This window comes from Osmerus eperlanus, chromosome 17 (assembly GCF_963692335.1).
Source record: "Osmerus eperlanus chromosome 17, fOsmEpe2.1, whole genome shotgun sequence".
Classification (NCBI taxonomy): domain Eukaryota; kingdom Metazoa; phylum Chordata; class Actinopteri; order Osmeriformes; family Osmeridae; genus Osmerus; species Osmerus eperlanus.
Genome location: NC_085034.1, coordinates 6,760,792 through 6,779,271, shown reverse-complemented (window position 1 = coordinate 6,779,271; position 18,480 = coordinate 6,760,792). Strand labels below are relative to the sequence as shown.

General features: G+C 46.6%; 1 protein-coding gene across 2 annotated transcripts in view; it reads right to left on the bottom strand.

Moving 5' to 3' along the window:
* Positions 1 to 18,277, bottom strand: part of LOC134037882 (chemokine-like protein TAFA-2) — a 30,687-nt gene extending 12,410 nt beyond the window's left edge. For both annotated transcript variants that reach the window (XM_062483441.1, XM_062483440.1), the window contains exon 1: positions 17,764 to 18,277. The gene's annotated coding sequence lies outside the window, so the exon portion shown is untranslated. The remainder of the gene's footprint in view (positions 1 to 17,763) is intronic.
* Positions 18,278 to 18,480: the final 203 nt, after the last annotated feature.

The window sequence follows — 18,480 nt, the reverse complement described above, 5'->3', positions numbered from 1 at the left end:
TATCACATCATACACCTCTATCGGTTAGCAATAAGTGAGTAAATACAAAAGGACTAAGCCTTCATTATACTTGGAAAAATATGCATAAGGCCTCTAAAACTAAAGATGCAGAGTATGATACTGCAAACTTAAGGTTGTCAGGATCTCCTGGGGAAACTGTGCTGAGCAAAGTCTGAAAATGTGATTAGGGACCTGCCAAGGTATTGATTTTCACAGACTGTTCATCAACTGGCTAAATACTCTCTCTCTAACTACACAATCACGCAACAGAGATAAATGACTTGTGTTGTTTTTTTGTTGTTGGTTTTTCTACGAAAATGTTTTGGGATTTTTTTTAACACATTCGCCTTCACATAACCTTTGTTTTGCTTCAATTATTATGTGAAAAATGCAAATGATATATATTTCACAGAAAAGAAACAGACTTTGTTTCTCATTAAGATAGTGACAGTGTGCTAGAATGTTCTAATTGTGTGTTTTATTCTAATAAAACCTCATGTTTAATGCATGCAGCACCTTTTCTGTCACAAAATATGAGGGTAAATGCATAATATATGTAGAAACTGCTACTGGCATAAAACAGGAATATCACACATTTACGTTTAGAGTACAGCAAACACAGAACAAACAGTAATAAACACATACTACCAAAATAAATTGCATAATTATTCTGGGGTTTGTCGTTGAGAGTTGAGGTTGTTTTTATCTTAAAAAGGCACCGGAGAATGTTATGTTTCTGTAGTAAATTAAAGCCTCTTGTCTCATTTTCATCAGAATATCGTGTTTTTTCCAAAGTGCCACCTCAGTGACTTTCCTATTTATATTTCTAATTCATGTTCCTAGTCATCTGAGATTGAAACTGTATTTCTTTACATTATACCCGAATCACCTTCAAAACACAGCATTTCCCCACATATTCTCAACTGAACTGAATTCTGAAGTAAATTTGGTTAAAAGCCAACGAAGCCCAGAAAGAGCCCAGCAAGATTTCCCTTTGTGCTGCACTCCGATCCTCGAACCCATATGCACCTCTTCTTTCTCATTGACTTGTCCCTCTGTGAAGCTAATAGAATGGCCACAGGCCGATGAGCAGAGCTTTAAAAGCCTCTACTTGACCTTGTTGAGGGGCACTGCCACTGGCTCTCCAACAATCGCTTTGCAAAAAGGCTTTTCCACACAGACTCGCAAAAAAAAGTGTTCGCGCTGCAGATCTATATGTATCTAGGATATTTTACAGACTCAGAATGGCAAATACCACTTCACTGTGGAGGGACTTGAATGATTAAATGGAAATTCCAATGAAATGTCATTTTAAATTGATAAAGGACCCTGTAAAGGTATTCCATTGCTCTTTTAGGAAGGGCCGCTTTAAATGTTACTGTACATGCTTCCTGGTTGTCTTCTATAGCTGTGTATTCACATTTATATTTTATTAATTTAGCTATTATCCAAATTACAGTAGAATGTACAAATAGGGTACATCTAAAGTACAGCAGAAGATCAAGGAAGAATACAGTTTCATTAGCTATTGAACTTTGAATTACACTTTTCAAGTTGACGCTACAAAGAGAGTGTTTGAGAGTGGGAGCTCCCAGTCTGCTCTGAGGTGATCTGAGGTGCGGAGCTGGGCCTTAGTGGTCAGGAGCGAGGGCTATGAGCCAGGCATCCTTCCTCGGAGCAGACGCTGCGATCTGACCTGAGAGAGACAAGAAGCATCCAGCAACACTCACTCACATCTAAACAAGGACGTCAGAGATGGAGGCTTTCTCTGTGCCAAAGAGTCAAGCTGTTGCAACTTTAGAAACTGACAGGAATTCAAGCCTTTTATCGTTGTTAACCCTCGTGCTGCCTTCGGGTCACATGACCCAAAGGTTCATAACGAACCATCATTGTGTTTACCCAATTTTACCCAATACAAAAACAAATAAAAATACTTTTCTTTTAACCTTCGCAATGTGGGGGGTCTGAGACAGCCCGACGGTTAAAAGAAAATGCTTCACTTTGTTTTTGTATGCGGTAAAGTTGTCGCAATACGACGGTGGGTCACAATGACTGATGGGTCAGAACGACCCGAGGAGAACACAAGGGTTAAATACTTTAGAGGTTCAATCATGGTGAAGGGTGCTGATATTGGTCAAACTGGGTAGCTGGCCAAGAATAAAGTAACTTGGGCTAGCTGAAACGCAGACCCGATGGTTCAGTACTGTTCAATGATCTGATCCAAAAATACGCTATCCCGTCACATGTAGGCCTACGTCACTTAATTTCTCTGCCGTTAAACCACTATACTGCTCATTGGTGGCTAAAAGGCTCTATCGACCTTGGCCTACTTAGAATAAACGCCATTTTGTTCCATAAACTACAATCTTGTTTGCAAAGGTGGAGAAAAAAACCCTCTTCCACAAGGGAAATCTATTCATCAAGACTTAGTTCATATTCATTTCCTGACTGAGTCAGACTCCGGCAAGGTTGCTTGTGCCAGTACACACATGCACATAAACACGCGCGCACACACACACAAACACACACAGACACGCGCACGCACGCACACACACACACACACACACACACACACACACACACACACACACACACACACACACACACACACACACGAACGACTTCTGTTTCCATACCCTAGTTGACTTAATCACACACACCAACTGCAGTCTTTAACACAGTAAATGAGGGCTATAAATGAAGAGAACTCCACTGCTGTGGTTCAGTCCCTTTACAATGACACAGTGGCTCAAGTGATTTGTGATGCTGTACAAAATGAACCCTGACATAGGTGCTATTCATCTCACAGGCTGTTGTTTTGGCCTGAAGTTGGACAAAAGGTGGCCCTTCATGTGAAGGAAAGGGAGTCAAAAATGTTGTTATTGACGGGAATGAGGAATGGGGTAAACAAGGACAGGTGGATGTAGAAAGTACAAAAAAAAAAGAATCTCTCTCTGTCTCCAGAGCCGGATTTGATACAGGGATTATCTCTCCATTTCTTTGTCCCTCTTTCTCTCTCCTGCTCTCGCTCCTTCTCTCACTAGATCCCCTCTTCTCTCTCCCTTTCCCGCTATCTCGTGCTTTTCTCAGAGCGTGACAGGTTGTCACCTCGCCTGGCTGCGAGACGACGATTGGACTGTCAGAAAACAAGCGTTGTTCGTTCTCCTCCGCAGCTGTAGTCCAGAGGCGCCCCGAGTCCGTTAACCTCTCTGTCACAGGAAACAAAAAGGGGGCGGCCATATTTGGTAACGCTTTCTGTCTTTGAGGTCCTTTTCAGAGTGATCCCAAACAGGACAACACAGCTGCCATATCACCTGCTGATAGGGATGCCTAGGATGCATTACTGACTGGGTTGTACTGTACCCTGAGCAATGTCCATCTGGAGTTTCCCTGGGCACAATCCTAACAAAAAAAATACAAATCTAACAAAAAACTGAAAAGATATAGGAAGCAATAGAATGCAGTGACCAATTCATATAAATAAAACCAAGGACCCTGTCAAGTCTGACCTGAGTGAGTCTGAACCCACATAGACAACTTCAAAGAGCAAGCGTTGAGAGACTCGTTACCCGACACTGACTCTGTGCGCCCTTTCATTCCAGCCATCATAATGACCTTCAGTAATGACACAGAGACGTGAGCCATGTAAGAGGCCAAGCTCGTAATAAACGCAGCAGCCAAATGGCTGCTATCCTAGTTTCCCTTTGATCAGACTTCTCATCGCCGCGTCTGAGACACACACAGCCAGGGTGATATTTCAATCCATTTCCCTTCAAATTATACCAGGCACCATTAGCAATTAGGTTCAGCCAGTGCATTTACACCCGCCACTGTGCTTGTTTCCCCATCCACCTCCCTTTATGAACCATGATCTCATCACACAACGGACTATTTTTAAGCGTCCTAATGTTGCTCTCCTAACCAAGGCTTTATGAATTATCAATGAAGGCAGTCCAAACATTTGTGTGGGATATTGCACAGCTACAACAATCCATGAAGTCATTTTTACTCTAAGAATAAGCAATATGAAAACCAAAAACACAGTTTATAGGTCATTCCTTTCAGTTGGCTCTTTAGGCACTTTCATCCGTCATCAGTTATGTGTTTAGTTTTCTTAAGCACAACAGAAAATGTGGTTATTCCCCTTCTAGACAAGTTCAGTAGCTACACATCTTAAGACATTATCTCCTCATCACACTAATGAATCACTAACAGGCCGAGTGAAATGACAAAACAAGGTGTCTGTCCAATAAACCTCACATTAACATGACGCTAAACCAGCGCCTTCACTTCTCGTATAAGTCGGATGTCATATAATTATTCTTTGGTTTTCCCAGTAATGTGAAAATCTTCCTCCAGTGAAGCCAAACTCAGGTGAGAGTAATCCAACAGTGCATTTATCTGAAGAGGATGCAGAGTGCCCCGTCCTCCCCAGTGTCAACGGACCTCCTTGGGCCTTCACCCTCCGCACAGATCGTATTGAGAATTTAACGGTGATTGTATTGTTGTGTATGACCTCTGTCACATCCGCACAGGAAGTGCAGCTCTGCCGGCACTAACAAGGCTTGATGAGGTTTGGGGTTATTTATAACCTTCCTCCATGCCCAAAGCGGATGCCCAATACCCACTCCCTGGGAGGGTGCAGTCATATCTGCATTAACTATTAGAACTCAATCAAATCATAGATGGATTAATGCTATAACTATTCTGTTCCCGTGCCCCTCCAACCCTGGACTCAACTCTTAATAACCAATGTGAGGCTCAGTACTTTTGATAGAGAAATGTGTAATAAGGTATTCATTTATCAGTCTTTGATGTTCAGCCAAAATGTGTTTATAGATGTGTTTTTACAAGCATTTAAAAAGCTATTGCTGTTGCTTATTGTGTGGGCGTCAATTCACATTGCTTTAGTTTTATTCTGTGAAACATTTAGGATGTTTACGTCTGCCGCAATTATATAAATATTGTATGATGTTAACTGCCTTTACTGAGGCTGCTTGTCTAATCGTCAAATTGCCCTGCTCTCTAGTGTGTGTGTGTGTGTGTTTGTGTGTTTGTGTGTGTGTGTGTATCTCACACTTTTTTATATGTTTTGACAACCTCTAACAGCTTGGTAAAATATTAATGGGGAATATCTTTCAGGCCCTGCTTTCCATCCTTTTACATGCCAACCCCACACAAGACTGCAAAGTGACTGCCTCATTCAGTTATGTATGTAGACTATAGGCATCAGGTTGAAGTAGTCTGTATACTATATGGGTTCGACATTAACTAAGCATTTGACATTTAGTAAAATGTTTGTAAAGACCCCAAGTGTTCAGCGTTGCACCACTTACAGCTGAATATATATTTAATATGTCTTGTGGTTTCTGACCATAGACAAGCAGAACCATCCACTGACCATTCCTGCATTTTTGTAGCAGATTTAACGAGCTATTTGGGAGCCCTGTTTATTTAGATATAGCCCATAAAGGGAAGAAATTGGAACCTTCCACACCAGTATCCCAGTCACAATATGCCACAGTCTATGACCGGGCCTGCAACTTTACAAGTTTTAGAGGACTGACACTGACTTTGATAGACGTTATTTGACAAAGAAAGTGTTCAAATGCAACATTGTCTTATGTTATGTGTATGACACACAGCATAAACTGTCCTGTACATGAACATGGCTCCTATGCTAGATGCTTGCTCAGAAAACCAGGAAGTCCCACCTCGGATTAACAGGAGCCAATAGGGATGGAAGAAGTCTGAACAGAGGTTGTGAGCACCTGAGCGCTTTGAGCTGGGCTTTCATGAGAAGAAAAGGTGAAGAGAGTGCTGTGCCAGAGTGAGATATGCTATTTATAGAGATCTAATGAAACTTCCTCCTTGCCGTACCAAGGACAGCCGAGAAAGTGACAGGTGATGATGATGAAACCTCTTTAATTAGCACCATAGCCCGTAATACCAGAGAGCCAATTATCATCTCAACACTTGACTCGTAATACTTACTGTATCGGGAAGGTTGTAAGATGCAATAAACCGAAACTGGTTACAAATATTTGCAGTGCTGTTGGTCCTCTAGCTAAATGGATAGGATCCTCAGTGAGCTGTGACACATTCTGCAGTATTCTCAGCCCTGCTACTAAGGGATATCTTTCGAGGCAATAACACTTCTTATTTTTTGCCCCATTGAACCTTGGGGACAATATGTTCGTAGATCCCTGCTAAGAGTGATAGGAGAGAGGGCCAAGGTGAGCGGCCCAGTCCAGGAATAGAACTCAATGGTCTTTGCACCCCAGCCTCTACACCAGAAAAAAACACCTGACAAATCTATCTAATGTGAGCCTCAATAAGTTCCTGCCACCTTAACGGATATGTACATGTGAGAGAGAGCGAAAGAGAGAGAGTCTGTGTTTGTTTACAGAGGCAATTCCAGTCACCTTACTGTAAACCGGGTTCAAAACCACACCTCGTATTTCATTTGTTCCGCAGCCTTGTTCTACAGCCTGGTAAAAGGAGGATCCATTAAGGATGCATCCCATCTCACAGGTTTGTTATGCAGCCCCAGCCCTTCAGGTTATCAACATCACTTCTGAGCATCCTCAACCCTCCCTCTCTCTTTTCTTCCCCTTCCCCCTTCCCCTTCCCCTCTCTCTCTCTCTCTCTCTCTCTCTCTCTCTCTCTCTCTCTCTCTCTCTCTCTCTCTCTCTCTCTCTCTCTCGCTCTCTCTCTCCCTCTGTCTCCCTCCCTCTCTCTTTCCTTCCCCCGCCATCTCTCTCGCTCTCTCTCTCCTTCCACCTCCATCTCTCTCTCTCTCTTCCTCCCTATGTCTCTCTCTCCAACCTCCCACGTGTCATAGTCTATGGACTGTACGGTATGCTTGGAGTAGCCGGCTCTGTATTTTGATGAGGCAGGGTTTTAAAATTCTGGAGAGGATCTGGGAGTGTTTAAACACAACGCCCGTGTTTTTTCAAAATGGGGGTGTCAGAGTGGGGGGGTCAATATAATTACACATAGCAATTGAGTGGAGGTTCAGACATTCAGTTGGAATCCCACTTTTTTTTTCTCCTCTCGTCCCCTCTCCTCTCCCGTGTCCTCCCTCCTCCCCAATCTCTCCTCTCTTCTCCCCCATCCTCCTCTTACTTCCTCTTTCACATCAGGAACAAGGAGGGTGAAAAGTTATTTTAGATCCTGTCCTCACGGGAGTTTTAATCCGCGCTAAGTGACAGGCTAATTTGTGGCATTAGATTACTTTCATCGAGACGGTTCAGGGGCTTCTTTGAACGCGCGGGGCCGTAAGCCGGTGCTCTGCCTTGATGGTCACGCTGACTCCTGCGCTGCTTGCTGTCACGGCGGGATCACAGAGGAGTCGTTTCCACCACAGAGCGTTGGACCGAAGTGGACCGATATATATCGGTCCACTTCAGTGTGAGGATGCTGATGATAGTATGTCGAGCACTTGGCTGATACGTGGTGTTCAGGTGCGATCATGTTGAGGTGTTCCGTCGTTATTCGTTGTTGGTGCTGCAGTCTTGATTTGTGTGTAGGGCCATTGCTGGTCTGCCTGTCTATTGCTTTGTGGCACCCGATGAATTTGTGAAAGGACTAAATGAATGCCTGTCTGTCAGTTCAGCGGTTATGTAGAGTTAGAGGTCCCACTAAACGGTCACAAGCCCAGATGCGTCTGCCGTACACACAATTTATTCATGAAACAAATTGAGAGGCAGAGACAGAAACACAGAGGTGCCGACGGGAAGAGAGACAGAGAGAAGGAAGGGGACTGAGGTGGGGGGTGAGGGGGGGGGCTCATGACTAAACAAAGATATAAACCCCCTAACCCTTAAACACAGGACGGGAACTCGTCCAAGAGAAGCCCCATTTGCCTAGGAACATTCAGGGTGTCAGAGGCCAGAACAAGTCGTTAAAGGCAATAGAAAAACGTGAGGATTAGTTGGAATTAATCCATAACTTTTCCCATCTTCTAGGAGAAAACGCTGAAATGGGGCGATATGGAAATGTAGCGGAGCACGGCAGAGAGAGAGATGAGAGGCTCCATCTCCCCTGGAATGAGCAGGGGCTAATGGCTCCCCTGGCTAAGATGGCCGGGCCAGATTGCATGTGGATTTAAATGATTAAGAACATGGTGTCCAGGGCCTCTGCTTTGTGAGCGGAAAGTAATGTATGACAATGAATGGTAAAATATGGAACCCCACATTTAAGGAATACATTCTGGTGATTTTGGAAATTCAGGGCTATATAATCCGGATGGTGGGATGATGGAAACCTATGTCATTTAAATGCACCATCACGCAGGAAATGACATAGTAATCTGTGTGGTGTGTTACAGCATGGGCCGGCTAATGTACAACTGGAATCACATGCATGCGGTAACCACCTGCACGTACATGATATGAAAGGAAACATTAACATGATGCAGTTTTTCCCAGTATCGGACGGGTGGACACAATTAGCGAGGCATCACACACTTGTCTCAAACACTGTATTTCTGCTCTAACTAAACATCACAAAGAAACTTCAAAGGATCCTCACCTAACCCAGTAAAAGGTGAGTACAGCAGAGGGGATCGGAAGGAAGCCAACAAATAAAACCCACATTAGATACAGCCTTCCAGAACAAAACAGGTCCTTCTACAACAAAATATGTAATTCCAGAACATAACAGGACCTTCTACAACAAAACATGTATTTCAGGAACAGAACCTGTAATTCCAGACCAGGTCATTCCAGAACAGGGCATTCCAGAACAGAAAAGTTCATTCTCAAACAGAACAACACATTCCAGAACCGAGCCCGCCACCTCATTAGAACCCTGGAGATGGAACAGTAAGCAGCTGGGCAAAGACCAGGGAGAACACAGTGATGACTACTATCACTACCCTGGCGTTCTCTTACCCGCGCAGCTGCAACCAAACTAGACAGGTGCCTGTGGATAATTGGTTTCCGTGCCGACTGGAAGCACGGCAGGGCCTGTCTGCAGGAGCTCATTACTATCAGTCAGAACGCGTCCAAAGCCCCCCCCCCCCCCCCCCTACACACACACACACACTCCCCAATCTTATACACACATGTGACTGTGGTGTGTATGTGTGTACTTATACTGGGGCCCCTCACACTGTTCCTTGTGAAACATTTATGTTAAAGTTGTCATCACTGCACAGTGGGACATCTTGGTTTAGATGGCTAATCAATAACCCATCAATGTAAAAAAAAAACAATCTCCCCAGGAATACATGATGAATGTTGGGATTGGACAGTGGAACTCTTTAGGCCATTTGGGTCCACGCTGCATTACTCCACTGTTAGTCCCTCTAGCCTGCTTGGCACAGAGCTGGACATGTGTTGGCATTCAATTGCCTTAATGTTGTTCGCTGAGTTAGGAAGACAAATTGGCCGAATTGTAGTGTTTGACTATTGTTCTCCAATCGCCCAGTCTGACTTGACACCCATGCCTGCGAGGCATCATTAGGCTAGCAGCCACAGGCTGGGCATCCAATCAGAGAACAATCCCCAAATCTTATCAAATGAACTGAAGACATTGTCTGTGAGAACTCTAAGGTTCACTTGGTCTGTCCTGATACAATTAAGAACTACAGGGAAAGACGGGCGCCACATTTCCAGAGGAGCTTCAAAGTGTGCTTTTATTCAGACACATGATGCAATGTTGGGCCAGAAATCTCCAATGTTTCTGTCCAACGGTAACTCCTACAAAGGCCTCTTCTCTAACACACTCACTGGGGTCCTATGGGGATGTGTTGGCCCTGCTACTTTGAATAATAATGCGTTGAGACTTCGGCACTCCACTGTATCATCTCAACACACACACACACACACAGTGCTTGCCAGAAGTGGAAATGCTGTGCGCCGAGCAGATGTTTCCAGACATGTGTCAGATCATCCTGCTTTAAATAAAGCCTGGTGAGGACAACTGACACCTCCAAATCAGGTGCAAGCTAACAGGATGTGGAGCTGGCTGTGTCTGGGTGATAGACCCATGGACTGCAGCACTGTGAACAGAACATCAGACTGAACAGCCAAGAACTTCCTGTGTCTTGCTGTTTCAATGCAATGAGTTGTGGACTGTTTTGATCCAGTAAATCGGCTCACAGTTTAGGGTGAGCAGCAGAAGTTCAAGTAATCAATAAATCAAGAGTTTGATCTACTGATTGATTGGTTGGTTGATTGATTAATTGATTGGTGGATTGATAGATTGGTGGATTGGTTTGTATTGGTGGATATTAAGATAAGCAATTGACATACTGTCGGATGGTTGCATACTTTCAGTCCGTTTGTGCACTATTTAATCTATTAATCATCCATGCATACATTCATCCATCCAGTCATTCATTCAGTCAGAATATAGACAGCAAGTGCCAGTGTTACTCTAGTCAGAAACCCTATCCCCCAGCCCACCCCAGCCCACCCACCCCAGACCACCCACCCACCCACCCAGCCCACCCAGCCCACCCAGCCCACCCCACCCCACCCCACCCCACCCCACCCACCCAGCCCACCCCAGCCCACCCACCCCAGACCACCCACCCACCCACCCCACCCCACCCACCCAGCCCACCCAGCCCACCCAGCCCACCCCACCCCACCCAGCCCACCCAGCCCACCCAGCCCACCCAGCCCACCCCAGACCACTCCAGCCCACCCCACCCTACCCAGCCCACCCAGCCCACCCAGCCCACCCCAGCCCAGCCCACCCCAGCCCACCCCACCCAGCCCACCCCAGCCCACCCCAGCCCACCCACCCCAGACCACCCACCCACCCCATCCCGGCACACCCAGCCCACCCCACCCCAGCCCACCCCAGCCCACCCCAGCCCACCCCAGCTCAGCCCAGCCCACCCCAGCCCACCCAACCCCACCCCACCCAGCCCAGCTCAGCTCAGCCCAGCCCACCCCAGCCCACCCCACCCAACCCCACCCCACCCAGCCCACCCCAGCCCACCCCAGCCCACCCAACCCCACCCCACCCCAGCCCACCCCAGCCCACCCCAGCCCACCCCAGCCCACCCCAGCTCAGCCCAGCCCACCCCAGCCCACCCAACCCCACCCCACCCCACCCCACCCAGCCCAGCTCAGCTCAGCTCAGCTCAGCCCAGCCCACCCCAGCCCACCCAACCCCACCCCACCCAGCCCACCCCAGCCCACCCCAGCCCACCCAACCCCACCCCACCCAGCCCACCCCAGCCCACCCCAGCCCACCCAGCCCAGCGCCCACCCTGGCTCCCCAGCCCTGGCCTTGTTGATATGCATTCCTAGCATGCTACTGTACGTGCATACCGGTGTGATTGGATTTCTTTCTCTTCCCCCCCTCGTCTGCTCTGTTCAGACATTCAGGCTGTGTGCCCTGCTTGACAGGAATCTGCGGGGCCCAGGACGAGGCTTTGAACTCCTCGCCCGACTGTTTCTTCCTCTGGTACCACCACCTCCTCCACCTCTCTCACGTTCTCTGTCTCTCTCTCTCTGTCTCTCTCTCTCTCTCGCTCTCTCTCTCTCTACATCTGTGCATCCATCCCTGTCTAATTCTTTCTTTCTCTCTCGCTCTCTCTATTTTTATCTACTGTATATTTCTCTCTCCTGTGATTTCACCTTATGGGTAGGAATGTAAATAAGGCGATGAGCGAGGCTCATAGCTGGCCCTGTCCCCTGTCTCCTGACATTTACCCAGTGAGGGTGTTTCTTCCCCATGAGTTATTCAGAGGCCTTGACAACTTACACTAACCTCTTTTTAGTCACATTTTATACACGCACACACAAACAAAACACACGCGCACACACACACAAACTCAACGCGCACATGTGCACAGTCCCAACACACACGTGTGACACACACCGTACTCCCCACACAAGCACTCCCACATACCCGCACAAAACAAACCAAAATTGTAATTGCCTTGTTGGATTGACAGCAGCTGTGCATCACAGTATCCCATCAACAGAACGATCCACACATGCCCTCTCTGTTGCCAGGGCACAAGTCACATCTGACCTACGCTGGGGTCCCTCTCTGACGGCTCTGAACCAACAGGCGACCATTAGTTGTTACCCACAATCCATCAGCCTCCGGCCTCCCAAGGGGACTCCATCTCCCTGTTTCTCTGTGGTCTCCTCATCCTGTTACTAATGCTTGACTCCATGTAACCCTTATCTCTGAGCTCACTACAATCCCTGATAGGGGCTCTGTGTCTGTAAGCAATTAAAACGCCCTATCTGGCAGATAGCAGGGGGGCAGCGGTCAGAGAGAAAGCCACAGTCTCCCACAATGCAGTGTTTAGGTTACAGCCTCCCGGTTCAATAACCCTGGGGAAGCAGTGTGCCACATCAAGCTTAGCCCGGCCATCCATGCAGCGCGGGCGTGCGCGTGTTTGTGTGAATACTGAAAGCAAGATTTGTTTGTGCGCCTTTGTGAGATTGTGTGTGTGGAATTGGTTAGCTATGCTTATGGGGACCAGAAGTTCCCTCAAGAATATTACAACAAGACCAATTTGAACTTGTGGGGACATTTTCTCAGACTTTCTTTCGTTTTGTTGGAATGACATTAAGGGTTGGGTTTAGGAGTCAGGGATAGTTTTAGGGTTAAGGTTAGGAGCCAGGGTTCAGGTTTGGATATGGGTTCAGGTTAGGGGTTAGGGAAAATATGATTTTGAATGGGGCTGAATTGGGTGTCCCCACAAGACTAGACTAGACTACTTTCTAACTGTGTGCGTATGTGATTGTGTCTGTGTGTGAAATGCTGCGTGTGAGTGTCTGATGTGCGTGCGTGTGCATGTGTGAATGTTTGAAGGCCGAATGAAAGAATACCGCAATGAGAGGAATACGACATCCTATGCCAGATGAATACTAACAGCTATCTAAATACAGCATGTTCAAGGCAATGTCTGCTTTCCTCTTCAATATGAGTGCAAATCTCCACAGTGAGTGCAGTACAGGCACCTCTAGTGGGTGCTTACACAAGCCCTTCTCTCCATTGTGGGCAGTATTTTTACCCACATTAGCTGAATGACTCAAGGGGAGAACGAACGTTGTGGTAAACATGAGCAGTCGAATACATGGGGGAGAGACAGAGTAGGGGAAAGAGAGGGAGATAAAGGAGGGGGGAGAGGGACAGAAGGAGAGAGCGACAGAGAAGGAGAGACAGAGAGGGACACAAAAAAGGGATACAAAGTAAAGAGAGACAGGGAGAGAGAGCGACGTGAAAAGACCGAGAAATAAAGAGAGAGAAAAGAGAGAGATGACGTTCACATTATCAGGAATGTGTCTTGGAATTGGTGTCTGAGGTTTGCTGAGGACCGGGCTGGTGGATACTGCTAAACAAACACTGGTTTTATACCAATGGGCCATTGTGCCTGGCCCTGCTAAGACGCTGCAGCCACTGGGCCACACGCATGGCTAAGAAGCTGCAGGAGAGATAAAACCATCATGAAGGGTTAGACATGGAAGAGGACCAGCAGTGTGAAACGGGATGATAGAGAAGTGGAGGGCTGCTCAGCATGGAGAGGGAGAGGAGCACGGGAGGGGGGACAGGGGAGGGGGGACAGGGGACACGGGAAGGAGAGGGAGGAGAAGAGGGGGGAGGAAAGGGGGAGGAGGGGGGGAGGAAAGGGGGGGATAGGAATGGATGCCTGCCAGCCACTCAGAGGAAGAGAGGGAGAAAGCGAGAAGGCGGGGGAGACAGGAAGAGAAAGAACGAGAGAAAGAGAGACAGAGAAGAAGAGAGAAAGGCTAGAAAGAGAAAAAGAGAGTGATACAAGAGAGAGAGAGAGAGAGAGAGAGAGAGAGAGAGAGAGAGAGAGAGAGAGAGAGAGAGAGAGAGAGAGAGAGAGAGAGAGAGAGAGAGAGAGAGAGATAGAGAGAGAGAGAGAGCAGGAGAGAAAGAGGAAAGAGATAAAAATATGCAAGATTGGAGAAAGAAAGGCCTGTGGGCAGTATATAGAATGTTGAGTGGTTTGCATAAAAATAGGATTCGAGCAAGGAGAGGTTTTGCATGCAGGTGATGCATGCATTTTATATATGTTATATATAACATATAACATGTTAGTTAGTTAGTTAATATTAGCAGTAATAAACTTCTAACCTCTCTGAACCCTCACAAGCTTTCTCCCTCCACGGTCATCATCATCATGATCACCGACCAGCAGAAGGACTTACAATAAGCGACCAATTTCGATTTACTCCAGGCCAATCAGAGTTAAGACAATAAGGAAATTATTTGGAGCGTGGGGTAATTTAGTATCCATTTCTGTTTCACAATGTGAGCTCCCAATCGTGTTGAGTTGATTTGTGTGCAACCAACCAAAGCCAGTTGTGCTTGTGTCAGATTAAACAGTGAAATGCACAATGTGCAAGACACAATGTACAAGACCAAACAATACTTCTAACTAGGTGTGGGTGTGTGTGGTTGTGGTGTGTGTGTGTGTCTGTGTGTGTGGTGGTGCATGTGAGTATGTGTTTGTCTGTGTGTGCATGTGGTGATGTCGCTGTGTGTGTCAACATGTGCCAGCATGAGTGCTTGTGTGCAGGTGAATGTGTCAACCCACATGGATGTTTTGTTAAATAGCTTCTCAGCTTCTGTGGCAAACGCTGGTGGACATGTTGCTGTTCCGGAATGTGTTGGCACATACACATGGATCCTGAGAGAGCCTATCAGAACAAGGCCAGCAGCCAACATTCCGAACAGGTAAACATAATGATGGAGAGGGAGAAAAGGAGAGAGAGGAAGAGGGAGAGAGAGAGGAAGAGGGAGAGAGAGAGAGAGAGAGAGAGAGAGAGAGAGAGAGAGAGAGAGAGAGAGAGAGAGAGAGAGAGAGAAAGAGAAAGAGAGAGAGAGAAGGAGGGAGGGAGGGAGGGATGGAGAAAGAGGAGAGAGGCACAGAGAGGTAGAGTGAGCTAGACTTTGTATGTAAGGGAGGGTTTATTTCTAGGAAAGGAGACTGTTTGGAGAGTGAGAGGTGTGTGTGGAGTGGGGGGGGGGGATCTATGTATGGGCATGGGTGTCTGAGGAAGATTTGGGGAGTGAAGCTCTGTTGTTCTGGCATTTTCCGCTCACCTACTCTTTATTCTGTGGCTGTTGAATTTGTTTTACGTCAATTGAAAAGAGCAAGATCAAAAAGAATAGGAGAGAGGGAGGCAGGGGCGTGGGGGGGTGTGGGGGGGAGGGGGGGAGGGAGGAGGAGGAGGGAATGCCCTCACTCCTGACTCACATCAAAGTCACAGTTGGTGCCAATCAGACCGCAATTTCCTAAACTATTTGTGATAATTGTTTTTTTTTTTTGGGGGGGGGGGGGATGACTCTAAGACAGGACTGAACTAAAGCTCCTGACCTTCTGGGGAGCGAGTCTCGTTGACTGAGGGACACTCAAGGAGCCGTCAGCAGACACCGTACACGCTTAGAAAGACAGGAGAGACACTTAGTTCCATATGTGCCTTTGAAGGACTTTTCTGAGATGGATTCCCGATAGATCTCTGGTTATCGTAGAATCAATTTGGGTTCCAATGTTTACTTGCGAAAGGTTTTGTATGGACACCGTGTTCTATTTAGAACCAAATTGTCTCCTTGTGGATATTTCGATAGGGTTCCAAGACAAAGCACATTTGATCTTTTTGGGGCTATCATTTTAGCTGGCTCCATGGTCACACAGTCCATCCACTGTCAGTGCACCAGTCTACCTTCCTCTGAGACTGCCAGTCATAAACACCAGTAAGACAGATGTCCTATAACTGTAGCATGGACCCTGACCAGGGGCATTGTAAAGGACAATGTGTTGTTTGACTCAAGGAATCATGTTGTTGCTATCAAAGCACTGTCAAAGCATCAGAATGATGTAATATTGGAGTTGAGATTAAGTTATTGTTGAACAGTGCCTGGTCAAACTGCACACTGCTCCTTTGTACGAACCACTGACTTTTTTTATCTGCTGAAGTTTTATATGGACTATTTATTTTGATTTTTGCTCATGAATAAAATGTTAAATGTATCATAGATGACCAGAATGGGGAGTAACACAGACACAGGCCCCCAAGCATGGATAGGGCTCCAGAGGAACCTGTGGTGATAACCAGGCTAGCACTGGACAATACGACACAACACCACGTCCTCGCATCTCCTCAAGGGTCCATTCAACCAGCTATGAGAAGTTCGGAAAATAAAAACCTTTGGAAATTGGATTTTATGATTGCCAATGCTCGCACCAGCTCCCACACAAGTCTCCTGGCAACGCTCTGGTCACCTGGCGACAGGCCCTGACTTCTCATATGTTGTACTTACTAAAATGCGTCTCAAGTGGATACATTAAAAAAAGTCTGTGATGTAAAGGACGCCAGGCCAGACTGACACGGGCAGAGGTGGAGGCGGGACTTGGATACGCCTCATGAAACCCCTCCACTGATCACCAGGCTTTCATGGGCTACCGCTGGTCAATACCACACTAGCTCAGTGTCCTCCACCTGTCCCACCCCTCCAGACCCAGGTCCTCTGGCGACTCCCCTGACCCCCAGCCAGAGGGAGGGAGACTGGACAGGGGGCCGAAGGACAAGAGGCCTGGGTGTCACCTCCTGGATCAATGGGGAAGCTGGGGATGATGGAGGAGGCATGTGACATGACCGGGAGGTGACATTGGCGGCTCCTCCCTCCCTCTGTGTCTCATGAACCCACACACACACACACACACACACACACACAAGCTCTCCCTTTCCAGGCTTGGTCAGACAGTTGGCGCCTAGCGCCGTGTTGCTGGGGGAGGGGGTGGGGATCCTCGTTTACACCTTCAGTATGACCAGTCTGGTGGGAGAAAGCCTAACATGTCCTAGACCTGGCTCACCCAATTAGACAGGTGGGATTTTGGCTTCTGGTCTGGGAAGTTTGTCTTCAGCAATCTTCCAATCCTGGTGTGGGTGCCTCTGTGTGATCTTGCACTCTAATAGGCCCTCGTTTAAATGTCACTTCATTTTGATGACAATGAATCAACTCAAGAGATTCCAAGTGATGTGAGTGCCTGATACTGAGAAAGTTGACGTCTATGAGAATGCCGAAGCCTTAATCGACTCTGACATCATATTGACGTATTCTAGAACTCTCATCTGTTATATGGGCTATACTGTTCTTTTACTTGCCACCAAATTAATGTATAACTATGCACTTCTGATCCTTGATATTCTGCTGTAGGCCTACTTTCTATACAGCATACACTATTTTAACGTGGTTTTGGACAAAGGCGTCTGCAAAATTATTAAAATGTGAAAAACATAATGTAATAGCCTACTGTTTTCTGGTTGATAGGCACTTTTAGGTTACGGGCAACTAGACCAAAAACACAATTGTGGACAATAAGTACTTTCGTTAAATTAAATTATTATTTAAAGTTGAAATCACCTAAATTAAGATACATTTTAGCAGTAACCAATCAATTTTAATAAAGAGATTGTCTGTACATGGTTTATTCCTTAAGGGAGACAAACCGGGTTAAACGGTGAAAGATATCAAGACAGTAGGCTATACAGTAAGCGGCTCCACTAGAGCTGCGCTTTTCCTAGATGAGGGCGATTGACTGACAATTAAACTCATGCTGTGCGCGGCTCTGGTCGAAATCAAGATTAAAGCGGTCTTACTCATTATCGCCGTAATTATTTCAGGCCTGTCTTGATATTGATGCCATACAAGTTAATCGCTTCTTGTGATTGAGCCAATCCGTCCTGTTAGTTTCTGAAGTGGATTCAGTGCGAAGATCTCACATTTGTAGGTTGTGCATCATACCTGCTGATCCGCTCCCTCCGCGCACCTCACGCCCTCCAAAGGTGTTACGGTTGCTTGTTAATCCATAGGTGCTGCTAAATTCCAGCTGTGTGTCTGTCAACTAACGACATCCGTGGGGTTCAGGTTTGTCTTGCTCCAGTCCAATACAGCTAACCCCGTTGGTACAAAAATCAAAAATATTCCGAGACACTAAAATCCTGTCCTTTATTTTAGAAACACACCCAAAATATAATGCACTTATTATGCACCTTTTAATTCCCACCCTACTATTGATAGACGGTTTCCGCGGTCGTCCTACCACTCCCGTGTGCCCTCAGTCTACTTGTGAAGCTTGGTTGGTTTGATGTAATAGTTTATTTTATCAGTCTTGACGGAATACAGAATAAAACGGAGAGACGGGCACGCAGAATTATGGCATTATGAGGTTCAAATCGAGGTAAAATTGTCCCGACTTTTCTCTAGTTGCTTCGCTAGTCAGTACCCCACGGCGTTCCTTCAGAGTGAAGCTTCACGCACAGCGTGCGCACTGATTTATCATAGAGACACCCCACCGAACGCTGGAGCGCGCGGACACAAGCACTATTCCATATAGTTAAATCCAAGTCCAGGCTATCTGAATAACCTGGGCATTGGAGATAATAGAAACTCATGGTTTTACCGCTTAAATCATATTGACCATTAAGGGTTTTATTGGAAAGGCGTTACTGTGCCAATGAT